This window comes from Sapajus apella, unplaced genomic scaffold (assembly GCF_009761245.1).
Source record: "Sapajus apella isolate SASKATOON/1434 unplaced genomic scaffold, GSC_monkey_1.0 scaffold54, whole genome shotgun sequence".
Lineage (NCBI taxonomy): Eukaryota > Metazoa > Chordata > Mammalia > Primates > Cebidae > Sapajus > Sapajus apella.
In genome coordinates, this window is record NW_022436994.1 from 4,595,994 (window position 1) to 4,605,427 (window position 9,434).

A 9,434-nucleotide genomic window follows, 5' to 3' on the forward strand; every position below is an offset into this window, starting at 1 on the left:
CTGATACAGCTAGTGCTCGACTTACGACCACGATTGGTTCCGACAGACTGGTCGTAACACGATTTGGTCATAAGTTGAGTAGGCTATATGCACGCGGAGATGGTAGTGTTGCCGGAAGCTGGTCCGCACTGTCATACGCCCATCTGGGCAACGTTTGCGCTGCCAGACGCGGAGCAGTCGTGGCTAGCGATTGTGGTCGTAAAGTCGAATGTTCGTAAGTTGCGTAGGTCGTAAGTTGATCAATACCTGTATTCAGTATGAACTTGTTCCATAAACATGGACTAAGCGTCAGTGACATGTTCGGCTTCGAGCCGACGATGGGAACAAAGTACTCAAAAGAGACACTCGGGCCTTGCGTTCGTGGAGCTGTCTTCCCCACGCCCTGGGTGAGCCACTGGGAAATTTTCTTACCATGCACTCACACACATCCGCTGCACATACTCCATTCAGAGAGACCGCCTCTGGTCACAGACATCGAGGCAGAGGGGGACCACTTTAGTTCTTATTCCAACTGGATCCCTACCAAGTAGCTCCATTTTCATGGTTCTTCCTAGTGATGTCCAAGAATCTCATAACCCACAGTGAGGTTATGTTGTTTTGTGTTTCATGATCTTAGTTCTATGATATCGTCGCATTTAATTTTGCAGTTTCTTTCCTTAGAACGTGTGCTCCGGCATCTCTGGCAGGCCTTCTATTTCTTTCATGTATTTCCAAGCCTGGTCCATGAGCACACATTGTTGTTAGTTTCCTGATACCTCATTCATATGGTGATTACTTTCACAGTTTTCCAGTAAATAGCTCCTGTTACTTTTCCCTGGAGTCGACTTCCTGCTATCATACAGACCATTTAGCACAGGTATGGGGCTTGTATAACCTTCACCCGCTTGGCTGCAGTGAGACTTGAGGTCTTTCCATCTGCAGTTGGACGGGCTAGGGCAGGTCAGGGACGGTGTCCTCTCCCTTCTCACAACATTCATTCATTTCATTCCTTCGATTTTTGTTTGCTGACTGTGTGCTGGGACTACCGGGGATACAGCACTAAAAGTGGACAAAAGGTCAAATATTCCTACCCTCACGGAGTTTGTTTTCAAGGCAGAAGAAAGCACAGAAACAAAATGAGCAAGGGATATATGAATGAAAAGAGAGTGTGTTAGCTCTATGCAGTTGATGATTCAGGGTTGGCTGAGGATAAGTGCCATGATAAACAACAATAAAGCAGGAAATGGGGCAGGGAGGGTTACTGAAAGGTGGCATCTGAGTGGCCAGGGCAGGAAGTGGGTGACTGTGCCATCATCCATGCAGGAAGTTAGAGGATGAGGAAGGAGTACATGTGGAGGCCAAGCTGTGGGCACCTCCCTGGCACAGCAATGGGGAGAGGGCTAGGAGGCAGAGTCAGAGAGGCCAAGGGGTGTAAGACTGAGGAGAGACTTACGGGCCATTGTAAAGACTCTGGTTTCCATTCAGAATAAAGGGAAATCATCGGTGAGTTTTGAGTGGACAGGAGACATGCTACGATGTAACAGGACCACTCGGGTGGCTGTGTAGAGAAAGGCCCAGATAGGATACAGGGTGGGAGGGAGCCAGCGCTCCTGCCCCATCGTGGGTTCCTTCTGCACCTTCTGCCACAGACACCTGGAAAGTGGCACCTGTGATGGAGTCCCACCAACCAGGAGGTCTCTCCTGTCAGTCACAGCCAGGATTTCTAGGCCAACTCCCTTTTTTTTTCTCTGAGTTTGAACCTCCTGGTGCTGGGCAGACCTGTCCCTAAACGAAGCTGTGAGCAGGGTCTATGGTGTCCTTAGATGGAATGGAGAAAACTTGAACATGTATCTTGTACCAACTTCGGCACATTCCAGGCACTTGACATATGCCACTTGATTTAATCTTCACAAAAACCTATAAAATGGTCACAACAGAACCGTTGATGATTTGGGGTGGATTCTGGCATGCAAATTCCACCCCTTGTCCCTCTTATCCTCTTGGGGTCTCATTGATCTGAAACACAGCATAGCAAATGATTAACTTGATTGTGAAAGTCCAGGACTACCTTCAAAGCCGATGGGACTTCACACGTAAATTTTCAGCTTAGACCTCAGGAGGCGATAGACCCGTTTGGTCACAGGCTAAGCTAAGCCCTACGCCAGGGAGCTGACCGCAGGATAAAGGCGGAGCCACTCATCAGTGGAAACTCGAACCTACTAAAAATGTGCCCAAAAGCATGGCAGGATGTCATTGTCATTCTCCCCTCACTTAAGGAGGCATGAGCAGATACAAGAAGTAGCAGTCATACTCACCCCTTGCTGGATTACTTGGGGTCAGGTGGGAAAGAGTGAGGTCAGGTTGGAGGAACAGGTCTGTGATGCCTTAAACTCCCACCCAGTCTAGGCTAGCCTGGTCTTCTCTTTGAGATGCTCAATTCTGGGGTGCATGTGGAGGGAAGGAGGCAACTTCCATTGTTCCTAACCCCCATTGTTCAGGCAGCATTCACTGCAGGTCAGGACATATGTCACCTGCTGGCTGATTCCTGGAGGTCTGGAGGGCCAGTCACAGCCTGATGAACTCTTCCAGCAATGGAGAGACATTATCAGAGATTTCAGTTCCAGGCTCTGATCTCCCAAATGGTAAGAATGACCATGGATCGTCATGACTTCAGCATCCTGAATAAGCACTGAGAGGTGGTATATCAGGTCACTCACAGGGTGTTGAGGTCACTGTTAAAAGCTAAATTGTGTCCCCAAAAATTCAAATGTTGGAGTCCTAATCCCCAAGACCTCAGACTGGGATTGTAATTATGGTAACATGAGCTCATTACGGTGGACCATAACCCAATCTGACTGGTGTCCTCATACAGAGAGAGGTTAGGACACAGACATACTCAGAGGGAAGGCAAGCCAAGGAGAGAGGCCTCAGAAGAAACCAACCCTGCCTGCACTTTGATCTTGGATTTTCAACCTCCAGGACTGCAGGACAATACATTTCCGTTGTTGAAGTCCCCAACCTGTGGTCCTTTGTTATGGCGGCTAAAGCAAACAAACCCAGGCACCTTGACGCCAATGCTGGGGAATTTGGGTTTCTGAGCAGCAAGCAGCCTGGCTCCAATGCCCCCAAAGAGATAAAATCTCATATCAACATGACTCAGCTGTAGGGTTGTGTTTGTGAGTGGAGCTGTGAATATCTTTGCTACAATTTTGTCCCCGTGGCCTTGACCCTCCTGTTTATTCCCATCAGCCCTGGTCTTCTCTCACCCACGATGTCACATTCCTCTCCACTACAACCACTCCAGATTATTCTCTCAGTCCCTCTTTCCTGGACGTTGCACACACCATGCCACGTCTTTTTCAGAATCTGGAGATGCACCTGGCATGAGAAAAAGCCCAATTTTTATTCCACGGCTGTGGCAGAATCTCTTCGTCATGACTTCTTCCTCTGCTTTCTATCGTCACTTGTTAGAGTCCCCTTTACTCTATTGGAATCTGCACTTCCCTATTTTCTGACTGTCCACATGGTTAAAACGGAAGCTCTGATCCACTCCTGCTTCTGCCCCCATGCCACACGTCACTGGGCAACCTAGCAACCCCAGCCATTAAGCGGATTCAGGCATGAAAATTGTTCTCGATGCCAACAGATCAGAATAGTTAAGAAAAGGGAAAGCTTCTCACCTTCTGTGATCAGTCTGTGAGACGAGGGCTATCACCCAAGAATCTTCGTCTCCTACATTACCTGGGAACGCAGAACACACACACACACACATGCATGTGCACACTCACACACCCACAAGCAATTGAAAGGCTTGCCTCAGCAAAAAGATGAGCATCCTGCCTGCTGGTCACTGGACGTGCCCACTGACCTCATATACTTCTCCATCGTGTCTGGATTGTTGAGTGAAATTCTACTCCTCCATGGCTCCCTTTGGTAATTCCCTAATTGCCTCAGTAAAGCCTCCATTCCCTCTCCAGCTCTGTCGGCCCTCAGCATTGAGATTTCCTAATGGAAACCACTCTCTTCTGCTGGAATCTCAGGGTGTAATTAGCAGTCTGGGACTTCAGTTCCCTGCTTTCCTTAGGATGAAAGCCAAGCCATTGCCAAAAATGCTGTCACCGTCAGTTCAGCTCCTCCTGGAAGAGAGCATAGGAGGGAGTTGTTTCATGTTGACTGTCTCCTGTATATTTATTGACTGAAACAGTTGAGCTGTTGCTCTTCACATTTGTAATTTTAGATCACAGATGCCTAGCATGTTTAATCATACAGCAAAACTCACATTAATGAGGAAAATGTCACGTATATTGTTATCCACCATAAAAGCTGTGAAAAAATATCTCTGCCATCTGCAATGCGCCTTCTGCTGCTGCCTCTACGAATTTTACTAGTAACAATACAAAATTAACAGTAGGGCAAACACTTAAAAATGGAAACTTGTTGAACTTCCTCCTTGCTCTACAAAATCCAGCATAAATACCGACCACCTCTCAAAGTCATGTTGGGATACCTCGCCTAGGTTTCTGCAGCAACCCGTTACTGGATCTCCCCGCAGCCAGCACCCTCCAAATACATCTTTAACATTTCTGCCAGAATGATTTTCTAAATCTGAAATCTGGAATATCAACCACTACTTAGAAATGTGGTGAGGCCTTTGCGGTCCCTGCCATGCCAGCCAGAACACGCTGTGACCCAGTCCCATCCTGTCCTTCCCACCAGCCCCCCTCACACCCCACCTTCCAGCCAGGCCACGTTGCCAGTGACTAACGGGGCCCACTATGCCCTCTCCAACCTCCGTGCAGTCTCTGACTACAGCATTTTCCCCGTCCTGTGCATGGCAATTCCTATGCATCCTGAAACATCTGCTTCAAATGTCCGCTCCTCTGGGAAGTCTTCTGTGACCCGTTCAGGCAAAATCCATTGGTCTTCATGTCTGCAAAGTGATTCGTGACTTTCCGCGTCTGGAGGACTTCTCGCGGGGAATCCTCACGCTCTGTTTACCAGTGTCTTCTTCTTCCACTCTGAGCTCCTTTGTCACAAGGATGGTATTTCAATCACTGTTGCCTCCCAGTCCAGCACAGCCATGGCTGCTGTGGTAACTGACTTGGAAGCTACAGAATCACTGTGAACGGGGCAAGATGGGTGAGGATTCTTACCCAGGAACGTGCTCTTTTGACTTTGGCAACACAAAACCTTGCCATTCTGCAGGCCACGTTTATTTCTGTGTTTTCTCTCTGTGCTTTAGCCCTCTCTCCTACCAAAAGAAATAACAGCCCTGTCAGTCATAGAGCAATTGATAGTGATAAAAATTCTCCTTTTAGACAGTGAGTTCACTTGTTCTTAAGTCATTCTTTGCCACAAACTGCAGGCTCATTATACGAGGAAAATGTGGTATCTCTGAGAAGCCACACTCTTAGAAGTTTATAATTTACCTCGACTGATGACTAAGGCCTAGAGGTTTTTACTGCTTATTTGAGTGTGGTTTGGGTGGGGGAGTGATGATAAACAAAGCTTCGTCTTACTCACTGGAGCTCGTCTGGAAACCACAGAGCAATACCTGTTCTTTGAGAAGGCACCTACTGCTTGCTTGGGGGTGTGGAAGGGAAAGGAGCAGTCCTCTCAAACTTCATCTCTGCTCTGAGCAGGTGCTTACTGGCCGGGATTCTCCACCCCCCAGTTCCTGTGCTCCATGACTTGTCTCCCCCTGAGTTACAGCAGTTGCAAAAGACTACTCCACCCGACATGACTTTGGGCAAGAAAAAGGGAATTTGGGGCAAGATATTGGGTGATCTCCACAAATCCAAAGGAAAGACACATGCAGACTTCACATGGAAGTGAAATTCGGAAACAGAGAGCAGGAAACGCAACTTGGGCTGTCTTTTGCCCCCCGTAGTCTCCCCATACCCTCTTTGATTAAATCCAACCATCCCTGAAGACTCAAGTTCACGATCCTCCGTTCCGACTGACCAGATTCTCTCCACCCTAGTTCTGAATTCCCTGTGCGAATGTATTCCACGGCTTCTTCCAATCCACGTTGGACAGGAGACAGGTGCATGTCATATGTACAGAGCCCACCTCCACAATGGGAAAGCGTGGACTTCACAGACACCCTAAATGCCGACGGCAAACCCTTCCTTTCCTTTCCTTTCCCCACACCATGTGGAACAGACCTCCCTCAGCACCCGTAGAAGGGGCGAGTCCTGCCAAACTGACACCTAGATCTTGGACTTCTCACCTCCAGAACTGTGAGACAATACATTTCTGTTGTTTGAGCTACATGGCTTATCATAGCAGCCCCAGGAAACTATGCCACTGCCCTTCAAAAAGAGGAGACAGACAAGCTGTGCGGGGCCAAGGCGATCTCCCCAACATTGAAGGAGGTCAAAATGGCTTGGCCGTCATTGCTGAAGCCATGATTTACCTTTAACATGGATGGCCCCTTAAATGGAGAATGAGACAATTCAATTGAAGAGATTTTAAGAGTACGTATATCTATAGCTGTATCTGTATTTACACAGTGCTCATTAGTCAATGTGACTAGTGGCTACCATGTTGGACAGCACAGATATAGCACATTTTCATCATCACAAACATTCTGCTGTACAAGACTGCTCACAAGAAGCAAATGATGTGGAAGACCGGAGACTAGGGCTCTAGAGCACTGGCTGGGTTCCAATACTCTTCCTCCTCTTGAATTTTGTGTGTGTGTGTGTGTGTGTGTTTATTCTCTCTATATATAAAGAACAATATGCAGATGTGTGCGTGTGTGTGTGTGTATCACACCCACGCTTGTCACGGAAGTCACATAGGAACGGAGACCCTCAAGGTCAAACTACTCTTTAGCAAGTCTTGAAATTCATAGCTGTTTTTAAGAAACCTTTTTCCTTTGAGGGAATACTTATTTACTTGGTTATTTTGCTGCTCATGAGAAGCAAATGATGAGATGGCTGGGTTTCCATCCTCCTCTCCATTTTCCTGATCATCTTAGGCAAAACATTTGCTGTTTTCCACCTTTTTCCCCTCTTTCTACCAAAAGAAAAGGAAAGCTAGCTTACTTACATAATGGACATGGTTTGTGAAATAAAAGATATGCATGCAATTTAGTGCAAAAAATATTTACAGAACAATTCTCATGAGCCAGGCATCATGGTAAGTCTGTGGACCAAATACATAACACATTCTGCCAGCCTCACGGAGCTTGCAATCAAGTAAGAGAAAGATGAGGCCAAAAATAATTACAATACAAGCAATAACAAATATGCACAAGATATTTAAATAGGATGAAATGATACAAAGGTAGAATGATTAATTTGATGGTAGTGTAGGTGTTTGCAGGAAGACTTCATATAGGAAGTGTTTCTGAAAAAGTTTGGAAGATGAATTGGAGTTTTTATAGTTGCAGCCGAGTTTTATGTATACAATAAAATCCTGTATACAATAAAATCCAGGTCTTCTCTTTCCTTTTCCATTTCTCTCCTGTGATCACAGCTCTACCTCAGAAGTGTTCAAACTTTGGGCCAGGTGCAGTGGCTGGTGCTTGCAATCCCAGCACTTTGGGAGGCCCAAGGCAGGCAGATCACCTGAGGTCAGAAGTTTGAGACCAGCCTGACAAACATGGTGAAACTCCGTCTCTACTGAAAATACAAAATTAGCTGGGTGAGGTGGCACACGCCTATAATCCCAGCTCAGGAAGCTGAGACAGGAGAATCGCTCGAACCCGGGAGGCAGAGGTCGCAGTGGGCCAAGATTACCCCTGCACTCCAGCCTGGGCAACAAGAGTGAGACCCCATCTAAAAAAAAAAAAAAAAAGAAATGTTCACACTTTGTAGTCGACCTGCAGAACACACTATTCAAACAGAATCTTATGTGAAAGCACAATATGTAAAGAGTGTAAATGCAGGAAACAACGTAAAGGTGGGGGCACGGCAGCGTTTTATAAACCGGACCGTGAATCTGCGCGGTTTCTCTTTCCAGCCAGCGCCGAGCGATGGGCATCTCTTGGGACAACTGGTGCAAGCACCGCAAGACGGGGGGGCAAGAGAAAGCCCTGCCACAAGAAGCGGAAGTATGAGTTGGGGCCCCCGCCGCATCCACACAGTCCGTGTGCGGGGTGGTAACAAGAAATACGGTACCCTGAGGCTGGACGTGGGGAGTTTCTCCTGGGGCTCAGAGTGCTGTACTCGCAAAACAGGGATCATCGATGTTGTCTGTAATGCGTCTAATAACAAGCTGGTCCGTACCAAGACCCTGGTGAAGAATTGCATCGTGCTCATCGACAGCACGCCTTACCGACAGAGGTACGAGCCCCACTATGCGCCGCCCCTGGGCCGCAAGAAGGGAGCCAAGCTGACTCCTGAGGAAGAAGAGATTTTAAACAAAAAAGATCTAAAAAGATTTCAGAAGAAATACGACGCCAGGAAAAAGAATGCCAAAATCAGCAGTCTCCTGGAGGAGCAGTTCCAGCAGTGCGAGCTTCTTGCATGCATCCCTTAGTGTGGCCCAGCAGATGGCTATGTGCTAGAGGGCAAAGAGTTGGAGTCCTATCTTAGGAAAATCAAGGCCTGGAAAGGCAAATAAATCCTTGTTTTCTGTCTTCACCCATGTAATAAAGGTTTTTATTGTTCTGTTCAAAAAAAAAAAAGTGTAAATGCAATGCAGGGTTCCACTTTGGGCCAAAGTAAAGTAACAGGTATCACATTTATCCTCTTGATGAAAATAGTAACAACACCAATTAAAAAAAGTTAAAAAAAAAAAAAAAGAAAAGAAAGAAAAAGAAAACAGTTTTCAAGCTACTAGACACTTCCTGATGGAGGACAGTGATCATCATGAGGCAGGAAGCAAACCAGGAGAGTCCTGACGTTGCCCCCATCTTGAAAGAGTTTCCAGGTGACAGTGCAGAGGGAGGAACCCACGTGCCAGAAGACTCCATAATTTGATGAGACAGAGCAGAGAGGTTGTATGGTTTCAATTACGTGAGATGTCCAGAATGGGCAGACCCATGGAGCCTGAAAGTAGACAAGTTCCATGGGCTGGGAGGAGAGGCAAGTGGGGAGTGACTGTTAATGGCTTTTCTTTTTGGAGTGATAAAAATGTTGTGAACCTAGACAGTGGTTAGGATTGCATAACTTTGTGAATACACTAAAAAATTAACTGCAGTGTACACTTGATAAGGGTGAATTTTATAGTGTGTGAATTGTATCTCAATAAAATAATTTACAAGACATAGTATTAAAGGCCAGGGAGAAATGAAAGTATATTATACGGCTAGTAAGCCACCAAGGATGTCTTCTGCTATTCTGTTTCTTTGTTGTTGTTGTTGTTGTTTTTTTTTTGAGACGGAGTTTCGCTCTTGTTACCCAGGCTGGAGTGCAATGGCGCGATCTCGGCTCACCGCAACCTCCGCCTCCCGGGTTCAGGCAATTCTCCTGCCTCAGCCTCCTGAGTCGCTGGGATTACAG

General features: G+C 46.8%; 1 pseudogene; it reads left to right on the forward strand.

The window, feature by feature from the left end:
- The first annotated feature begins 7,882 nt into the window (after nucleotides 1-7,882).
- On the forward strand, nucleotides 7,883-8,604 carry LOC116527459 (annotated as a pseudogene).
- The last annotated feature ends 830 nt before the right edge of the window (nucleotides 8,605-9,434 follow it).